Source organism: Oncorhynchus mykiss, chromosome 13, assembly GCF_057628025.1.
Source record: "Oncorhynchus mykiss isolate SJ-2025 chromosome 13, ASM5762802v1, whole genome shotgun sequence".
NCBI classification, from domain to species: Eukaryota; Metazoa; Chordata; class Actinopteri; order Salmoniformes; family Salmonidae; genus Oncorhynchus; species Oncorhynchus mykiss.
Window position 1 is genome coordinate 4,379,867 of NC_143034.1, and position 17,503 is coordinate 4,397,369.

Genomic DNA, 17,503 nt, shown 5'->3' on the forward strand with positions numbered 1-17,503 from the left:
AGTTTGTTTGTGCAAGCTATCACATGTTCTGCTTTATTTCAGTTTTTTACTTTCATGTAGGGCCATGCAAGGGAGAAAAGAAGCAATGTTGTGTGTCACGGATGGGGTTCCAACTCAATAGTGTAGTCCGTCGCCTTAACCAACCAGCCACCAAGTCCTGTGCTCTCACGGTGGCAGTTGCACCTCCTACCGGTGGTTGTTCATGTCAAAACCTTGATTGGAAAAAGGGAAAGTTGTGATGGTCTGTGGGACGACCCAGCAGTCCATTTTAACAGTGGGAACTGTGGTCGAGCTGTCCAGAGAACTGGATTTAAGGACCCAGTCTTTCAGAGGTGTCGGTTCAAAGTCCACCATCGCAACTTTTTCTCAACAGAAAACTGTAATGTAATTTCAAACAAGGCCACCAAGGACACCGGAAAATAAAGGGAATCCAGCCTTTACCCTAATTCCCACGTCTGTTATTGCAATTATCTGCCGTGGTTTTCTAATTCAATCTGCTTCAGACATGAAAGCAGAAACTAATTCTAAGTTGATACGATGAAAGAAAGAGCAACATCAGATAAATTAACATTTTTAAAAAGAGAATCAAAAAAAGATGAAGGACGCTAGAGCAACATGAGATACATAAAGATTTTAAAGAAGAAAATGAAAAAGAAGACTAAAATACAAGGAAGTGCAGAAGCTCTAGGTAACTGACGAGAAAGTGTAAATATTTTGCCAGAGCTGGGTATTGTGGCCGAGCGGTCTAAGGCGTTGGATTTAGGCTCCAGTCTTTAAGGAGGCGTGGGTTCAAATCCCACCACTGCCATCTTTATTGAGTTTGTTTGTGCAAGCTATCACATGTTCTGCGTTATGTCAGGGTTTTTACTTTCATGTCGCCCATGCAAGTGAGAAAAGAAGCAATGATGTGTGTCACAGATGGGGTTCCAACTCAATAGTGTAGTCCATCGCCTTAACCTACCAGCCACCAAGTCCTGTACTCTCACGGTGGCAATTGCACCTCCTACCGGTGGTTGTTCACGTCAAATCCTTGATCGGAAAAAAGGAAAGTTGTGATGGTCTGTGGGACGACCCAGCAGTCCATTTTAACAGTTGGTACTGTGGCCGAGCTGTCCAGAGAACTGGATTTAAGGACCCAGTCTTTCGGAGGTGTTGGTTCAAAGTCCACCGCTGCAACTTTTTCTCAACAGAAAACTGTAATGTATTTTCAAACAAGGCCACCAAGGACACCGGACAAATAAAGGGAATCCAGCCTTTACCCTAATTCCCACGTCTGTTATTGCAATTATCTGCCGTGGTTTTCTAATTCAATCTGCTTCAGACATGAAAGCAGAAACTAATTCTAAGTTGATACGATGAAAGAAAGAGCAACATCAGATAAATTAACATTTTTAAAAAGAGAATCAAAAAAAGATGAAGGACGCTAGAGCAACATGAGATACATAAAGATTTTAAAGAAGAAAATGAAAAAGAAGACTAAAATACAAGGGAGTGCAGACGCTCTAGGTAACTGACGAGAAAGTGGGGAAATCTTGACAGAGCTGGGTAGTGTGGCCGAGCGGTCTAAGGCGCTGGATTTAGGCTCCAGTCTCTAAGGAGGCGTGGGTTCAAATCCCACCACTGCCATCTTTTTTGAGTTTGTTTGCGCAAGCTATCACATGTTCTGCTTTATTTCAGCGTTTTTACTTTCATGCAGGGCCATGCAAGGGAGAAAAGAAGCAATGTTGTGTGTCACGGATGGGGTTCCAACTCAATAGTGTAGTCCATCGCCTTAACCAACCAGCCACCAAGTCCTGTGCCCCCGCGGTGGCAGTTGCACCTCCTACCGGTGGTTCTTCACGTCAAATCCTTGATTGGAAAAAAGGAAAGTTGTGATGGTCTGTGCAACGACCCAGCAGTCCATTTTAACAGTTGGTACTGTGACCGAGATGTCCAGAGAACTGGATTTAAGGACCCAGTCTTTCGGAGGTGTAGGTTCAAAGTCCACCTCTGCAACTTTTTCTCAACAGAAAACTGCAATGTAATTTCAAACAAGGCCACCAAGGACACCGGAAAAATAAAGGGAATCCAGCCTTTACCCTAATTCCCACGTCTGTTATTGCAATTATCTGCCGTGTTTTTCTAATTCAATCTGCTTCAGACATAAAAGCAGAAACGAATTCTAAGTTTATACGATGGAAGAAAGAGCAACATCAGATAAATTACGATTTTTAAAAAGAGAATCAAAAAAAGATGAAGGACGCAAGAGCAACATGAGATACATAAAGATTTTAAAGAAGAAAATGAAAAAGAAGACTAAAATACAAGGGAGTGCAGACGCTCTAGGTAACTGACAAGAAAGTGTGGAAATCTTGCCAGAGCTGGGTAGTGTGGCCGAGCGGTCAAGGCGCTGGATTTAGTCTCCAGTCTCTAAGGAGGCGTGGGTTCAAATCCCACCACTGCCATCTTTATTGAGTTTGTTTGCGCAAGCTATCACATGTTCTGCTTTATTTCAGAGTTTTTACTTTCATGCAGGGCCATGCAAGGGAGAAAATAAGCAATGTTGTGTGTCACGGATGGGGATCCGACTCAATAGTGTAGTCCATCGCCTTAACCAATTAGCCACCAAATCCTGTGCCCCCGCAGTGGCAGTTGCACCTCCTACCGGTGGTTGTTCACGTCAAATCCTTGATTGGAAAAAAGGAAAGTTGTGATGGTCTGTGCGACGACCAAGCAGTCCATTTTAACAGTGGGAACTGTGGCCGAGCTGTCCAGAGAACTGGATTTAAGGACCCAGTCTTTCGGAGGTGTCGGTTCAAAGTCCACCGCTGCAACTTTTTCTCAACAGAAAACTGTAATGTCATTTCAAACAAGGCCACCAAGGACACCGGACAAATAAAGGGAATCCAGCCTTTACCCTAATTCCCACGTCTGTTATTGCAATTATCTGCCGTGTTTTTCTAATTCAATCTGCTTCAGATATAAAAGCAGAAACTAATTCTCAGTTTATACGATGAAAGAAAGAGCAACATCAGATAAATTAACATTTTTAGAAAGAGAATCAAAAAAAGATGAAGGACGCAAGAACAACATGAGATACATAAAGATTTTAAAGAAGAAAATGAAAAAGAAGACTGAAATACAAGGGAGTGCAGACGCTCTAGGTAACTGACGAGAAAGTGTGAATATTTTTCTACAGCTGGGTAGTGTGGCCGAGCGGTCTAAGGCGCTGGATTAAGGCTCCAGTCTCTAAGGAGGCGTGGGTTCAAATCCCACCACTGCCATCTTTATTGAGTTTGTTTGCGCAAGCTATCACATGTTCTGCTTTATTTCAGAGTTTTTACTTTCATGCAGGGCCATGCAAGGGAGAAAATAAGCAATGTTGTGTGTCACGGATGGGGATCCGACTCAATAGTGTAGTCCATCGCCTTAACCAACCAGCCACCAAGTCCTGTGCCCCCGCAGTGGCAGTTGCACCTCCTACCGGTGGTTGTTCACGTCAAATCCTTGATTGGAAAAAAGGAAAGTTGTGATGGTCTGTGCGACCAACAAGCAGTCCATTTTAACAGTGGGTACTGTGGCCGAGCTGTCCAGAGAACTGGATTTAAGGACCCAGTCTTTCGGAGGTGTCGGTTCAAAGTCCACCGCTGCAAGTTTTTCTCAACAGAAAACTGTAATTTAATTTCAAACAAGGCCAGCAAGGACACCGGAAAATAAAGGGAATCCAGCCTTTACCCTAATTCCCACGTCTGTTATTGCAATTATCTGCCGTGTTTTTCTAATTCAATCTGCTTCAGACAAAAAAGCAGAAACTAATTCTAAGTTTATACGATGTAAGAAAGAGCAACATCAGATAAATTAAGATTTTTAAAAAGAGAATCAAAAAAAGATGAAGGACGCAAGAGCAACATGAGATACATAAAGATTTTAAAGAAGAAAATGAAAAAGAAGACTAAAATACAAGGGAGTGCAGACGCTCTAGGTAACTGAAGAGAAAGTGTGAATGTTTTTCCAGAGCTGGGTAGTGTGGCCGAGCGGTCTAAGGCGCTGGATTAAGGCTCCAGTCTCTAAGGAGGCGTGGGTTCAAATCCCACCACTGCCATCTTTTTTGAGTTTGTTTGCGCAAGCTATCACATGTACTGCTTTATTTCAGCGTTCTTACTTTCATGCAGGGCCATGCAAGGGAAAAAAGAAGCAATGTTGTGTGTCACGGATGGGGTTCCAACTCAATAGTGTAGTCCATCGCCTTAACCAACCAGCTACCAAGTCCTGTGCCCCCACAGTGGCAGTTGCACCTCCTTCGGTAGTTGTTCACGTCAAATCCTTGTTTGGAAAAAAGGAAAGTTGTGATGGTCTGTGGAACGACCCAGCAGTCCATTTTAACAGTGGGAACTGTGGCCAAGCTGTCCAGAGAACTGGATTTAAGGACCCAGTCTTTCGGAGGTGTAGGTTCAAAGTCCACCGCTGCAAGTTTTTCTCAACAGAAAACTGTAATGTAATTTCAAACAAGGCCACCAAGGACACCGGACAAATAAAGGGAATCCAGCCTTTACCCTAATTCCCACGTCTGTTATTTCAATTATCTGCCGTGTTTTTCTAATTCAATCTGCTTCAGACATAAAAGCAGAAACTAATTCTAAGTTTATACGATGGAAGAAAGAGCAACATCAGATAAATTAAGATTTTTAAAAAGAGAATCAAAAAAAGATGAAGGACGCAAGAGCAACATGAGATACATAAAGATTTTAAAGAAGAAAATGAAAAAGAAGACTAAAATACAAGGAAGTGCAGACGCTCTAGGTAACTGAAGAGAAAGTGTGAAAGTTTTTCCAGAGCTGGGTAGTGTGGCCGAGCGGTCTAAGGCGCTGGATTAAGGCTCCAGTCTCTAAGGAGGCGTGGGTTCAAATCCCACCACTGCCATCTTCATTGAGTTTGTTTGCGCAAGCTATCACATGTTCTGCTTTATTTCAGCATTTTTACTTTCATGCAGGGCCATGCAAGGGAGAAAAGAAGCAATGTTGTGTGTCACGGATGGGGTTCCAACTCAATAGTGTAGTCCATCGCCTTAACCAACCAGCCACCAAGTCCTGTGCCCCCACGGTGGCAGTTGCACCTGCTACCGGTGGTTGTTCACGTCAAATCCTTGATTGGAAAAAAGGAAAGTTGGGATGGTCTGTGCGACGATCAAGCAGTCCATTTTAACAGTGGGAACTGTGGCCGAGCTGTCCAGAGAACTGGATTTAAGGACCCAGTCTTTCGGAGGTGTCGGTTCAAAGTCCACCACTGCAACTTTTTCTCAACAGAAAACTGTAATGTCATTTCAAACAAGGCCACCAAGGACACCGGACAAATAAAGGGAATCCAGCCTTTACCCTAATTCCCACGTCTGTTATTGCAATTATCTGCCGTGTTTTTCTAATTCAATCTGCTTCAGATATAAAAGCAGAAACTAATTCTCAGTTTATACGATGAAAGAAAGAGCAACATCAGATAAATTAACATTTTTAGAAAGAGAATCAAAAAAAGATGAAGGACGCAAGAACAACATGAGATACATAAAGATTTTAAAGAAGAAAATGAAAAAGAAGACTGAAATACAAGGGAGTGCAGACGCTCTAGGTAACTGACGAGAAAGTGTGAATATTTTTCTACAGCTGGGTAGTGTGGCCGAGCGGTCTAAGGCGCTGGATTAAGGCTCCAGTCTCTAAGGAGGCGTGGGTTCAAATCCCACCACTGCCATCTTTATTGAGTTTGTTTGCGCAAGCTATCACATGTTCTGCTTTATTTCAGAGTTTTTACTTTCATGCAGGGCCATGCAAGGGAGAAAATAAGCAATGTTGTGTGTCACGGATGGGGATCCGACTCAATAGTGTAGTCCATCGCCTTAACCAACCAGCCACCAAGTCCTGTGCCCCCGCAGTGGCAGTTGCACCTCCTACCGGTGGTTGTTCACGTCAAATCCTTGATTGGAAAAAAGGAAAGTTGTGATGGTCTGTGCGACCAACAAGCAGTCCATTTTAACAGTGGGTACTGTGGCCGAGCTGTCCAGAGAACTGGATTTAAGGACCCAGTCTTTCGGAGGTGTCGGTTCAAAGTCCACCGCTGCAAGTTTTTCTCAACAGAAAACTGTAATTTAATTTCAAACAAGGCCAGCAAGGACACCGGAAAATAAAGGGAATCCAGCCTTTACCCTAATTCCCACGTCTGTTATTGCAATTATCTGTCGTGTTTTTCTAATTCAATCTGCTTCAGACATAAAAGCAGAAACTAATTCTAAGTTTATACGATGAAAGAAAGAGCAACATCAGATAAATTAACATTTTTAGAAAGAGAATCAAAAAAAGATGAAGGACGCAAGAGCAACATGAGATACAAAGATTTTAAAGAAGAAAATGAAAAAGAAGACTGAAATACAAGGGAGTGCAGACGCTCTAGGTAACTGACGAGAAAGTGTGAATATTTTGCCACAGCTGGGTAGTGTGGCCGAGCGGTCTAAGGCGCTGGATTAAGGCTCCAGTCTCTAAGGAGGCGTGGGTTCAAATCCCACCACTGCCATCTTTATTGAGTTTGTTTGCGCAAGCTATCACATGTTCTGCTTTATTTCAGAGTTTTTACTTTCATGCATGGCCATGCAAGGGAGAAAATAAGCAATGTTGTGTGTCACGGATGGGGATCCGACTCAATAGTGTAGTCCATCGCCTTAACCAATTAGCCACCAAATCCTGTGCCCCCGCAGTGGCAGTTGCACCTCCTACCGGTGGTTGTTCACGTCAAATCCTTGATTGGAAAAAAGGAAAGTTGTGATGGTCTGTGCGACGACCAAGCAGTCCATTTTAACAATGGGAACTGTGGTCGAGCTGTCCAGAGAACTGGATTTAAGGACCCAGTCTTTCGGAGGTGTCGGTTCAAAGTCCACCGCTGAAACTTTTTCTCAACAGAAAACTGTAATGTAATTTCAAAAAAGGCCACCAAGGACACCGGACAAATAAAGGGAATCCAGCCTTTACCCTAATTCCCACGTCTGTTATTGCAATTATCTGCCGTGTTTTTCTAATTCAATCTGCTTCAGATATAAAAGCAGAAACTAATTCTAAGTTTATACGATGAAAGAAAGAGCAACATCAGATAAATTAACATTTTTAGAAAGAGAATCAAAAAAAGATGAAGGACGCAAGAGCAACATGAGATACATAAAGATTTTAAAGAAGAAAATGAAAAAGAAGACTGAAATACAAGGGAGTGCAGACGCTCTAGGTAACTGACGAGAAAGTGTGAATATTTTGCCACAGCTGGGTAGTGTGGCCGAGCGGTCTAAGGCGCTGGATTAAGGCTCCAGTCTCTAAGGAGGCGTGGGTTCAAATCCCACCACTGCCATCTTTATTGAGTTTGTTTGCGCAAGCTATCACATTTTCTGCTTTATTTCAGCGGTTTTACTTTCATGCAGGGCCATGCAAGGGAGAAAAGAAGCAATGTTGTGTGTCACGGATGGGGTTCCAACTCGATAGTGTAGTCCATCGCCTTAACCAACCAGCCACCAAGTCCTGTGCCCCCGCGGTGGCAGTTGCACCTCCTACCGGTGGTTGTTCACGTCAAATCCTTGATTGGAAAAAAGGAAAGTTGTGATGGTCTGTGGGACGACCCAGCAGTCCATTTTAACAGTTGGTACTGTGGCCGAGCTGTCCAGAGAACTGGATTTAAGGACCCAGTCTTTCGGAGGTGTCGGTTCAAAGTCCACCGCTGCAACTTTTTCTCAACAGAAAACTGTAATGTAATTTCAAACAAGGCCACCAAGGACACCGGACAAATAAAGGGAATCCAGCCTTTACCCTCATTCCCACGTCTGTTATTGCAATTATCTGCCGTGTTTTTCTAATTCAATCTGCTTCAGACATAAAAGCAGAAACTAATTCTAAGTTTATTTGATGGAAGAAATAGCAACATCAGATAAATTAAGATTTTTACAAAGAGAATCAAAAAAAGATGAAGGACGCAAGAGCAACATGAGATACATAAAGATTTTAAAGAAGAAAATGAAAAAGAAGACTGAAATACAAGGGAGTGCAGACGCTCTAGGTAACTGACGAGAAAGTGTGAATATTTTGCCACAGCTGGGTAGTGTGGCCGAGCGGTCTAAGGCGCTGGATTAAGGCTCCAGTCTCTAAGGAGGCGTGGGTTCAAATCCCACCACTGCCATCTGAGTTTGTTTGCGCAAGCTATCACATGTTCGGTGTTATTTCAGGGTTTTTACTTTCATGTCGCCCATGCAAGGGAGAAAAGAAGAAATGATGTGTGTCACGGATGGGGTTCCAACTCAATAGTGTAGTCCATTGCCTTAACCAAGTCCTGTGCTCCTGCGGTGGCAGTTGCACCTCCTACCTCCCACCTCCTCCCACCTCCTTGTTCACGTCAAAGCCTTGATTGTCAACAAGGAAAGTTGGCCTGGGCTGTGGGACAACCTAGCAGTCCATTTTAACAGTGGGTACTGTGGCCAAGCTGTCCAGAGAACTTTATTTAAGGATCCAGTCTTTCAGAGGTGTGGGTTCAAAGTCCACCGCTTTAACTTTTTCTCAACAAAAAACTGTAATGTAATTTCAAACAAGGCCACCAAGGACACCGGACAAAAAAGGGAATCCAGCCATTACCATAATTCCCACATCTGTTTTTGAAAATATCTGCTGTGTTTTTCAGATTCAATCTGCTTCAGACATAAAAGCAGAAACTAATTTTCAGTGTACACAATGGAAGAGAGAGCAACATGAGATAAATCAAGATTTTTAAAAAGAGAATAAAAAAAAGATGACGGAAGCAAGAGCAACATGAGATACATAAAGATTTTAAAGAAGAAAATGAAAAAGAAGACTAAAATACAAGGAAGTACAGACGCTCTAGGTAACTGACGAGAAAGTGTGAATATTTAGCCAGAGCTGGGTAGTGTGGCCGAGTGGTCTAAGGCGCTGGATTAAGGCTCCAGTCTCTAAGGAGGCGTGGGTTCAAATCCCTCCATTGCCAACTTTATTGAGTTTTTTTGCACAAGCTATCACATGTTCTGCTTTATTTCATGTTTTTTACTTTCATGTCGGGCCATGCTAGGGAGAAAAGAAGCAATGATGTGTGTCACGGATGGGGTTCCAATTTAATAGTGTAGTCCATCGCCTTAACCAACCAGCCACCAAGTCCTGTGCTCCCGCGGTGGCAGTTGCACCTCCTACCGGTGGTTGTTCACGTCAAAGCCTAGATTGTAAACAATGAAAGTTGGGCTGGGCTGTGTGACGACCTAGCAGTCCATGTTAACAGTGGGTACTGTGGCCAAGCTGTCCAGAGAACTGTATTTAAGGATCCAGTCTTTCAGAGGTGTGGGTTCAAAGTCCACCGCTGCAACTTTTTCTCAACAGAAAACTGTAATGTAATTTCAAACAAGGCCACCAAGGACACCGGACAAATAAAGGGAATCCAGCCTTTACCCTCATTCCCACATCTGTTATTGCAATTATCTGCCGTGTTTTTCTAATTCAATCTGCTTCAGACATAAAAGCAGAAGCGAATTCTAAGTTTATACGATGGAAGAAAGAGCAACATCAGATAAATTAAGATTTTTAGAAAGAGAATCAAAAAAAGATGAAGGACTCAAGAGCAACATGAGATACATAAAGATTTTAAAGAAGAAAATGAAAAAGAAGACAAAAATACAAGGGAGTGCAGACGCTCTAGGTAACTGACGAGAAAGTGTGAATAATTTTCCAGAGTTGGGTAGTGTGGCCGAGCGGTCTAAGGCGCTGGATTAAGGCTCCAGTCTCTAAGGAGGCTTGGGTTCAAATCCCACCACTGCCATCTTTGTTTGCGCAAACATGTTATGCTTTATTTCAGCATTTTTACTTTCATGTAGGGCCATGCAATGGAGAAAAGAAGCAATGTTGTGTGTCACGGATGGGGTTCCAACTCAATAGTGTAGTCCGTCGCCTTAACCAACCAGCCACCAAGTCCTGTGCTCTCACGGTGGCAGTTGCACCTCCTACCGGTGGTTGTTCATGTCAAATCCTTGATTGGAATTAAGGAAATTTGTGATGGTCTGTGCGACGACCCAGCAGTCCATTTTAACAGTTGGTACTGTGGCCGAGCTGTCCAGAGAACTGGATTTAAGGACCCAGTCTTTCGGAGGTGTCGGTTCAAAGTCCACCGCTGCAACTTTTTCTCAACAGAAAACTGTAATGTATTTTCAAACAAGGCCACCAAGGACACCGGACAAATAAAGGGAATCCAGCCTTTACCCTAATTCCCACGTCTGTTATTGCAATTATCTGCCGTGGTTTTCTAATTCAATCTGCTTCAGACATGAAAGCAGAAACTAATTCTAAGTTGATACGATGAAAGAAAGAGCAACATCAGATAAATTAACATTTTTAAAAAGAGAATCAAAAAAAGATGAAGGACGCAAGAGCAACATGAGATACATAAAGATTTTAAAGAAGAAAATGAAAAAGAAGACTAAAATACAAGGAAGTGCAGAAGCTCTAGGTAACTGACGAGAAAGTGTAAATATTTTGCCAGAGCTGGGTATTGTGGCCGAGCGGTCTAAGGCGTTGGATTTAGGCTCCAGTGTTTAAGGAGGCGTGGGTTCAAATCCCACCACTGCCATCTTTATTGAGTTTGTTTGTGCAAGCTATCACATGTTCTGCGTTATGTCAGGGTTTTTACTTTCATGTCGCCCATGCAAGTGAGAAAAGAAGCAATGATGTGTGTCACAGATGGGGTTCCAACTCAATAGTGTAGTCCATCGCCTTAACCTACCAGCCACCAAGTCCTGTACTCTCACGGTGGCAATTGCACCTCCTACCGGTGGTTGTTCACGTCAAATCCTTGATCGGAAAAAAGGAAAGTTGTGATGGTCTGTGGGACGACCCAGCAGTCCATTTTAACAGTTGGTACTGTGGCCGAGCTGTCCAGAGAACTGGATTTAAGGACCCAGTCTTTCGGAGGTGTCGGTTCAAAGTCCACCGCTGCAAGTTTTTCTCAACAGAAAACTGTAATGTAATTTCAAACAAGGCTACCAAGGACACCGGAAAATAAAGGGAATCCAGCCTTTACACTCATTCCCACGTCTGTTATTGCAATCATCTGCAGTGTTTATCCAATTCAATCTGCTTCAGACATAAAAGCAGAAACTAATTCTAATTTTATACGATGGAAGAAAGAGCAACATCAGATAAATTAAGATTTTTAAAAAGAGAATCAAAAAAAGATGACGGACGCAAGAGCAACATGAGATACATAAAGATTTTAAAGAAGAAAATGAAAAAGAAGACTAAAATACAAGGAAGTGCAGACGCTCTAGGTAACTGACGAGAAAGTGTGAATATTTTGCCAGAGCTGGGTAGTGTGGCCGAGTGGTCTAAGGCGCTGGATTTAGGCTCCAGTCTCTAAGGAGGCGTGGGTTCAAATCCCACCACTGCCATCTTTATTGAGTTTGTTTGCGCAAGCTATCACATGTTCTTCTTTATTTCAGCGTTTTTACTTTCATGCAGGGCCATGCAAGGGAGAAAAGAAGCAATGTTGTGTGTCACGGATGGGGTTCCAACTCAATAGTGTAGTACATCGCCTTAACCAACCAGCCACCAAGTCCTGTGCCCCCGTGGTGGCAGTTGCACCTCCTACCGGTGGTTCTTCACGTCAAATCCTTGATTGGAAAAAAGGAAAGTTGTGATGGTCTGTGCGACGACCAAGCAGTCCATTTTAACAGTGGGAACTGTGGCCAAGCTGTCCAGAGAACTGGATTTAAGGACCCAGTCTTTCGGAGGTGTGGGTTCAAAGTCCACCGCTGTAACTTTTTCTCAACAGAAAACTGTAATGTAATTTCAAACAAGGCCACCAAGGACACCAGAAAATAAAGGGAATCCAGCCTTTACCCTAATTCCCACGTCTGTTATTGCAATTATCTGCCGTGTTTTTCTAATTCAGTCTTCTTCAGACATAAAAGCAGAAACTAATTCTAAGTTTATACGATGGAAGAAAGAGCAACATCAGATAAATTAAGATTTTTAAAAAGAGAATCAAAAAAAGATGAAGGACGCAAGAGCAACATGAGATACATAAAGATTTTAAAGAAGAAAATGAAAAAGAAGACTAAAATACAAGGAAGTGCAGACGCTCTAGGTAACTAACGAGAAAGTGTGAATAGTTCCAAAGAGCTGGGTAGTGTGGCCGAGCGGTCTAAGGCGCTGGATTAAGGCTCCAGTCTCTAAGGAGGCGTGGTTTCAAATCCCACCACTGCCATCTTTATTGAGTTTGTTTGCGCAAGCTATCACATGTTCTGCTTTATTTCAGCGTTTTTACTTTCATGCAGGGCCATGCAAGGGAGAAAAGAGGCAATGTTGTGTTTCACGGATAGGGTTCCAACTCAATAGTGTAGTCCATCTTCTTAACCAACCAGCCACCAAGTCCTGTGCCCCCGCGGTGGCAGTTGCACCTCCTACCGGTGGTTTATCACGTCAAATCCTTGATTGGAAACAAGGAAACTTGGGCTGGGCTGTGCGATGACCCAGCAGTCCATTTTAACAGTGGGTACTGTGGCCAAGCTGTCCAGAGAACTGGATTTAAGGACCCAGTCTTTCGGAGGTGTGGGTTCAAAGTCCACCACTGCAACTTTTTCTCAACAGAAAACTGTAATGTAATTTCAAACAAGGCCACCAAGGACACCGGACAAATAAAGGGAATCCAGCCTTTACCCTAATTCCCACATCTGTTATTGCAATTATCTGCCGTGTTTTTCTAATTCAGTCTGCTTCAGACATGAAAGCAGAAACGAATTCTAAGTTTAGACGATGGAAGAAAGTGCAACATCAGATAAATTAAGATTTTTAAAAAGAGAATAAAAAAAAGATGAAGGACGCAAGAGCAACATGAGATACATAAAGATTTTAAAGAAGAAAATGACTGACGAGAAAGTGTGAATATTTAGCCAGAGCTGGGTAGTGTGGCCGAGTGGTCTAAGGCGCTGGATTAAGGCTCCAGTCTCTAAGGAGGCGTGGGTTCAAATCCCTCCATTGCCAACTTTATTGAGTTTTTTTGCACAAGCTATCACATGTTCTGCTTTATTTCATGTTTTTTACTTTCATGTCGGGCCATGCTAGGGAGAAAAGAAGCAATGATGTGTGTCACGGATGGGGTTCCAATTTAATAGTGTAGTCCATCGCCTTAACCAACCAGCCACCAAGTCCTGTGCTCCCGCGGTGGCAGTTGCACCTCCTACCGGTGGTTGTTCACGTCAAAGCCTAGATTGTAAACAAGGAAAGTTGGCCTGGGCTGTCAGAAGACCTAGCAGTCCATTTTAACAGTTGGTACTGTGGCCAAGCTGTCCAGAGAACTGGATTTAAGGATCCAGTCTTTCAGAGGTTTGGGTTCAAAGTCCACCCCTGCAACTTTTTCTCAACAGAAAACAGAAAACTGTAATGTAATTTCAAACAAGGCCACCAAGGACACCGGAAAATAAAGGGAATCCAGCCTTTACAATAATTCCCACGTCTGTAATTGCAATTATCTGCCGTGTTTTTCTAATTCAATCTGCTTCAGACAAAAAAGCAGAAACTAATTCTAAGTTTATACGATGGAAGAAAGAGCAACATCAGATAAATTAAGATTTTTAAAAAGAGAATCAAAAAAAGATGAAGGACGCAAGAGCAACATGAGATACATAAAGATTTTAAAGAAGAAAATGAAAAAGAAGACTAAAATACAAGGGAGTGCAGACGCTCTAGGTAACTGACGAGAAAGTGGGGAAATCTTGACAGAGCTGGGTAGTGTGGCCGAGCGGTCTAAGGCGCTGGATTTAGGCTCCAGTCTCTAAGGAGGCGTGGGTTCAAATCCCACCACTGCCATCTTTTTTGAGTTTGTTTGCGCAAGCTATCACATGTTCTGCTTTATTTCAGCGTTTTTACTTTCATGCAGGGCCATGCAAGGGAGAAAAGAAGCAATGTTGTGTGTCACGGATGGGGTTCCAACTCAATAGTGTAGTCCATCGCCTTAACCAACCAGCCACCAAGTCCTGTGCCCCCGCGGTGGCAGTTGCACCTCCTACCGGTGGTTCTTCACGTCAAATCCTTGATTGGAAAAAAGGAAAGTTGTGATGGTCTGTGCAACGACCCAGCAGTCCATTTTAACAGTTGGTACTGTGACCGAGATGTCCAGAGAACTGGATTTAAGGACCCAGTCTTTCGGAGGTGTAGGTTCAAAGTCCACCTCTGCAACTTTTTCTCAACAGAAAACTGCAATGTAATTTCAAACAAGGCCACCAAGGACACCGGAAAAATAAAGGGAATCCAGCCTTTACCCTAATTCCCACGTCTGTTATTGCAATTATCTGCCGTGGTTTTCTAATTCAATCTGCTTCAGACATAAAAGCAGAAACTAATTCTAAGTTTATACGATGGAAGAAAGAGCAACATCAGATAAATTAAGATTTTTAAAAAGAGAATCAAAAAAAGATGAAGGACGCAAGAGCAACATGAGATACATAAAGATTTTAAAGAAGAAAATGAAAAAGAAGACTAAAATACAAGGAAGTGCAGACGCTCTAGGTAACTGACGAGAAAGTGTGAATATTTTGCCAGAGCTGGGTAGTGTGGCCGAGCGGTCTAAGGCGCTGGATTAAGGCTCCAGTCTCTAAGGAGGCGTGGGTTCAAATCCCACCACTGCCATCTTTATTGAGTTTGTTTGCGCAAGCTATCACATGTTCTGCTTTATTTCAGCGTTTTTACTTTCATGCAGGGCCATGCAAGGGAGAAAAGAAGCAATGGTGTGTGTCACGGATGGGCTTCCAACTCAATAGTGTAGTCCATCGCCTTAACCAACCAGCCACCAAGTCCTGTGCCATCGCTGTGGCAATTGCACCTCCTACTGGTGGTTGTTCATGTCAATTCCTTGATTGGAAAAAAGGAAAGTTGTGATGGTCTGTGCGACGACCAAGCAGTCCATTTTAACAGTTGGTACTGTGGCCGAGCTGTCCAGAGAACTGGATTTAAGGACCCAGTCTTTCGGAGGTGTCGGTTCAAAGTCCACCGCTGCAACTTTTTCTCAACAGAAAACTGTAATGTAATTTCAAACAAGGCCACCAAGGACACCGGACAAATAAAGGGAATCCAGCCTTTACCCTCATTCCCACGTCTGTTATTGCAATTATCTGCCGTGTTTTTCTAATTCAATCTGCTTCAGACATAAAAGCAGAAACTAATTCTAAGTTTATACCATGAAAGAAAGAGCAACATCAGATAAATTAACATTTTTAGAAAGAGAATCAAAAAAAGATGAAGGACGCAAGAGCAACATGAGATACATAAAGATTTTAAAGAAGAAAATGAAAAAGAAGACTGAAATACAAGGGAGTGCAGACGCTCTAGGTAACTGACGAGAAAGTGTGAATATTTTGCCACAGCTGGGTAGTGTGGCCGAGCGGTCTAAGGCGCTGGATTAAGGCTCCAGTCTCTAAGGAGGCGTGGGTTCAAATCCCACCACTGCCATCTTTATTGAGTTTGTTTGCGCAAGCTATCACATGTTCTGCTTTATTTCAGAGTTTTTACTTTCATGCAGGGCCATGCAAGGGAGAAAATAAGCAATCTTGTGTGTCACGGATGGGGATCCGACTCAATAGTGTAGTCCATCGCCTTAACCAATTAGCCACCAAATCCTGTGCCCCCGCAGTGGCAGTTGCACCTCCTACCGGTGGTTGTTCATGTCAAATCCTTGATTGGAAAAAAGGAAAGTTGTGATGGTCTGTGCGACGACCAAGCAGTCCATTTTAACAGTGGGACCTGTGGCCGAGCTGTCCAGAGAACTGGATTTAAGGACCCAGTCTTTCGGAGATGTCGGTTCAAAGTCCACCGCTGCAACTTTTTCTCAACAGAAAACTGTAATGTCATTTCAAACAAGGCCACCAAGGACACCGGACAAATAAAGGGAATCCAGCCTTTACCCTAATTCCCACGTCTGTTATTGCAATTATCTGCCGTGTTTTTCTAATTCAATCTGCTTCAGATATAAAAGCAGAAACTAATTCTCAGTTTATACGATGAAAGAAAGAGCAACATCAGATAAATTAACATTTTTAGAAAGAGAATCAAAAAAAGATGAAGGACGCAAGAGCAACATGAGATACATAAAGATTTTAAAGAAGAAAATGAAAAAGAAGACTAAAATACAAGGGAGTGCAGACGCTCTAGGTAACTGACGAGAAAGTGTGAATATTTTGCCACAGCTGGGTAGTGTGGCCGAGCGGTCTAAGGCGCTGGATTAAGGCTCCAGTCTCTAAGGAGGCGTGGGTTCAAATCCCACCACTGCCATCTTTATTGAGTTTGTTTGCGCAAGCTATCACATGTTCTGCTTTATTTCAGAGTTTTTACTTTCATGCAGGGCCATGCAAGGGAGAAAATAAGCAATGTTGTGTGTCACGGATGGGGATCCGACTCAATAGTGTAGTCCATCGCCTTAACCAACCAGCCACCAAGTCCTGTACCCCCACGGTGGCAGTTGCACCTCCTACCGGTGGTTGTTCACGTCAAATCCTTGATTGGAAAAAAGGAAAGTTGTGATGGTCTGTGCGACGACCAAGCAGTCCATTTTAACAGTTGGTACTGTGGCCGAGCTGTCCAGAGAACTGGATTTAAGGACCCAGTCTTTCGGAGGTGTCGGTTCAAAGTCCACCGCTGCAACTTTTTCTCAACAGAAAACTGTAATGTCATTTCAAACAAGGCCACCAAGGACACCGGACAAATAAAGGGAATCCAGCATTTACCCTAATTCCCACGTCTGTTATTGCAATTATCTGCCATGTTTTTCTAATTCAATCTGCTTCAGATATAATAGCAGAAACTAATTCTCAGTTTATACGATGAAAGAAAGAGCAACATCAGATAAATTAAGATTTTTAGAAAGAGAATCAAAAAAAGATGAAGGACGCAAGAGCAACATGAGATACATAAAGATTTTAAAGAAGAAAATGAAAAAGAAGACTAAAATACAAGGAAGTGCAGACGCTCTAGGTAACTGACGAGAAAGTTTGGAAATCTTGCCAGAGCTGGGTAGTGTGGCCGAGCGGTCTAAGGCGCTGGATTAAGGCTCCAGTCTCTAAGGAGGCGTGGGTTCAAATCCCACCACTGCCATCTTTATTGAGTTTGTTTGCGCAAGCTATCACATGTTCTGCTTTATTTCAGTGTTTTTACTTTCATGCAGGGCCATGCAAGGGAGAAAAGAAGCAATGTTGTGTGTCACGGATGGGGTTCAACTGACGAGAAAGTGTGAAAACCTGAAGTAGAGCTGGGTAGTGTGGCCGAGCGGTCTAAGGCGCTGGATTTAGGCTCCAGTCTCTAAGGAGGCGTGGGTTCAAATCCCACCACTGCCATCTTTATTGAGTTTGTTTGCGCAAGCTATCACATGTTCTGCTTTATTTCAGAGTTTTTACTTTCATGCAGGGCCATGCAAGGGAGAAAAGAAGCAATGTTGTGTGTCACGGATGGGGTTCAACTGACGAGAAAGTGTGAAA

General features: G+C 43.0%; 22 non-coding genes across 22 annotated transcripts; all 22 read left to right on the forward strand.

Annotated features, from left to right (window-relative positions):
- Window positions 1–726: 726 nt before the first annotated feature.
- trnal-uag (transfer RNA leucine (anticodon UAG)) lies at window positions 727–808 on the forward strand. Its single transcript has one exon. It is a non-coding gene; the product is annotated as a tRNA-Leu (tRNA).
- A 736-nt stretch (window positions 809–1,544) lies between these two features.
- Window positions 1,545–1,626, forward strand: trnal-aag (transfer RNA leucine (anticodon AAG)). Its single transcript has one exon. It is a non-coding gene; the product is annotated as a tRNA-Leu (tRNA).
- Window positions 1,627–2,363: 737 nt separating this feature from the next.
- Window positions 2,364–2,444, forward strand: trnal-uag (transfer RNA leucine (anticodon UAG)). Its single transcript has one exon. It is a non-coding gene; the product is annotated as a tRNA-Leu (tRNA).
- A 737-nt stretch (window positions 2,445–3,181) lies between these two features.
- trnal-uag (transfer RNA leucine (anticodon UAG)) lies at window positions 3,182–3,263 on the forward strand. Its single transcript has one exon. It is a non-coding gene; the product is annotated as a tRNA-Leu (tRNA).
- A 736-nt stretch (window positions 3,264–3,999) lies between these two features.
- trnal-aag (transfer RNA leucine (anticodon AAG)) lies at window positions 4,000–4,081 on the forward strand. The gene has a single exon. It is a non-coding gene; the product is annotated as a tRNA-Leu (tRNA).
- Window positions 4,082–4,817: 736 nt separating this feature from the next.
- Window positions 4,818–4,899, forward strand: trnal-aag (transfer RNA leucine (anticodon AAG)). The gene has a single exon. It is a non-coding gene; the product is annotated as a tRNA-Leu (tRNA).
- Window positions 4,900–5,636: 737 nt separating this feature from the next.
- Window positions 5,637–5,718, forward strand: trnal-aag (transfer RNA leucine (anticodon AAG)). The gene has a single exon. It is a non-coding gene; the product is annotated as a tRNA-Leu (tRNA).
- Window positions 5,719–6,452: 734 nt separating this feature from the next.
- On the forward strand, window positions 6,453–6,534 carry trnal-aag (transfer RNA leucine (anticodon AAG)). Its single transcript has one exon. It is a non-coding gene; the product is annotated as a tRNA-Leu (tRNA).
- Window positions 6,535–7,271: 737 nt separating this feature from the next.
- On the forward strand, window positions 7,272–7,353 carry trnal-aag (transfer RNA leucine (anticodon AAG)). Its single transcript has one exon. It is a non-coding gene; the product is annotated as a tRNA-Leu (tRNA).
- Window positions 7,354–8,090: 737 nt separating this feature from the next.
- Window positions 8,091–8,172, forward strand: trnal-aag (transfer RNA leucine (anticodon AAG)). The gene has a single exon. It is a non-coding gene; the product is annotated as a tRNA-Leu (tRNA).
- A 734-nt stretch (window positions 8,173–8,906) lies between these two features.
- On the forward strand, window positions 8,907–8,988 carry trnal-aag (transfer RNA leucine (anticodon AAG)). The gene has a single exon. It is a non-coding gene; the product is annotated as a tRNA-Leu (tRNA).
- Window positions 8,989–9,725: 737 nt separating this feature from the next.
- On the forward strand, window positions 9,726–9,807 carry trnal-aag (transfer RNA leucine (anticodon AAG)). Its single transcript has one exon. It is a non-coding gene; the product is annotated as a tRNA-Leu (tRNA).
- A 722-nt stretch (window positions 9,808–10,529) lies between these two features.
- trnal-uag (transfer RNA leucine (anticodon UAG)) lies at window positions 10,530–10,611 on the forward strand. The gene has a single exon. It is a non-coding gene; the product is annotated as a tRNA-Leu (tRNA).
- Window positions 10,612–11,346: 735 nt separating this feature from the next.
- Window positions 11,347–11,428, forward strand: trnal-uag (transfer RNA leucine (anticodon UAG)). The gene has a single exon. It is a non-coding gene; the product is annotated as a tRNA-Leu (tRNA).
- A 736-nt stretch (window positions 11,429–12,164) lies between these two features.
- trnal-aag (transfer RNA leucine (anticodon AAG)) lies at window positions 12,165–12,246 on the forward strand. The gene has a single exon. It is a non-coding gene; the product is annotated as a tRNA-Leu (tRNA).
- A 694-nt stretch (window positions 12,247–12,940) lies between these two features.
- On the forward strand, window positions 12,941–13,022 carry trnal-aag (transfer RNA leucine (anticodon AAG)). Its single transcript has one exon. It is a non-coding gene; the product is annotated as a tRNA-Leu (tRNA).
- Window positions 13,023–13,765: 743 nt separating this feature from the next.
- Window positions 13,766–13,847, forward strand: trnal-uag (transfer RNA leucine (anticodon UAG)). Its single transcript has one exon. It is a non-coding gene; the product is annotated as a tRNA-Leu (tRNA).
- A 737-nt stretch (window positions 13,848–14,584) lies between these two features.
- On the forward strand, window positions 14,585–14,666 carry trnal-aag (transfer RNA leucine (anticodon AAG)). Its single transcript has one exon. It is a non-coding gene; the product is annotated as a tRNA-Leu (tRNA).
- A 737-nt stretch (window positions 14,667–15,403) lies between these two features.
- trnal-aag (transfer RNA leucine (anticodon AAG)) lies at window positions 15,404–15,485 on the forward strand. The gene has a single exon. It is a non-coding gene; the product is annotated as a tRNA-Leu (tRNA).
- Window positions 15,486–16,222: 737 nt separating this feature from the next.
- trnal-aag (transfer RNA leucine (anticodon AAG)) lies at window positions 16,223–16,304 on the forward strand. Its single transcript has one exon. It is a non-coding gene; the product is annotated as a tRNA-Leu (tRNA).
- A 737-nt stretch (window positions 16,305–17,041) lies between these two features.
- trnal-aag (transfer RNA leucine (anticodon AAG)) lies at window positions 17,042–17,123 on the forward strand. Its single transcript has one exon. It is a non-coding gene; the product is annotated as a tRNA-Leu (tRNA).
- A 157-nt stretch (window positions 17,124–17,280) lies between these two features.
- Window positions 17,281–17,362, forward strand: trnal-uag (transfer RNA leucine (anticodon UAG)). The gene has a single exon. It is a non-coding gene; the product is annotated as a tRNA-Leu (tRNA).
- The last annotated feature ends 141 nt before the right edge of the window (window positions 17,363–17,503 follow it).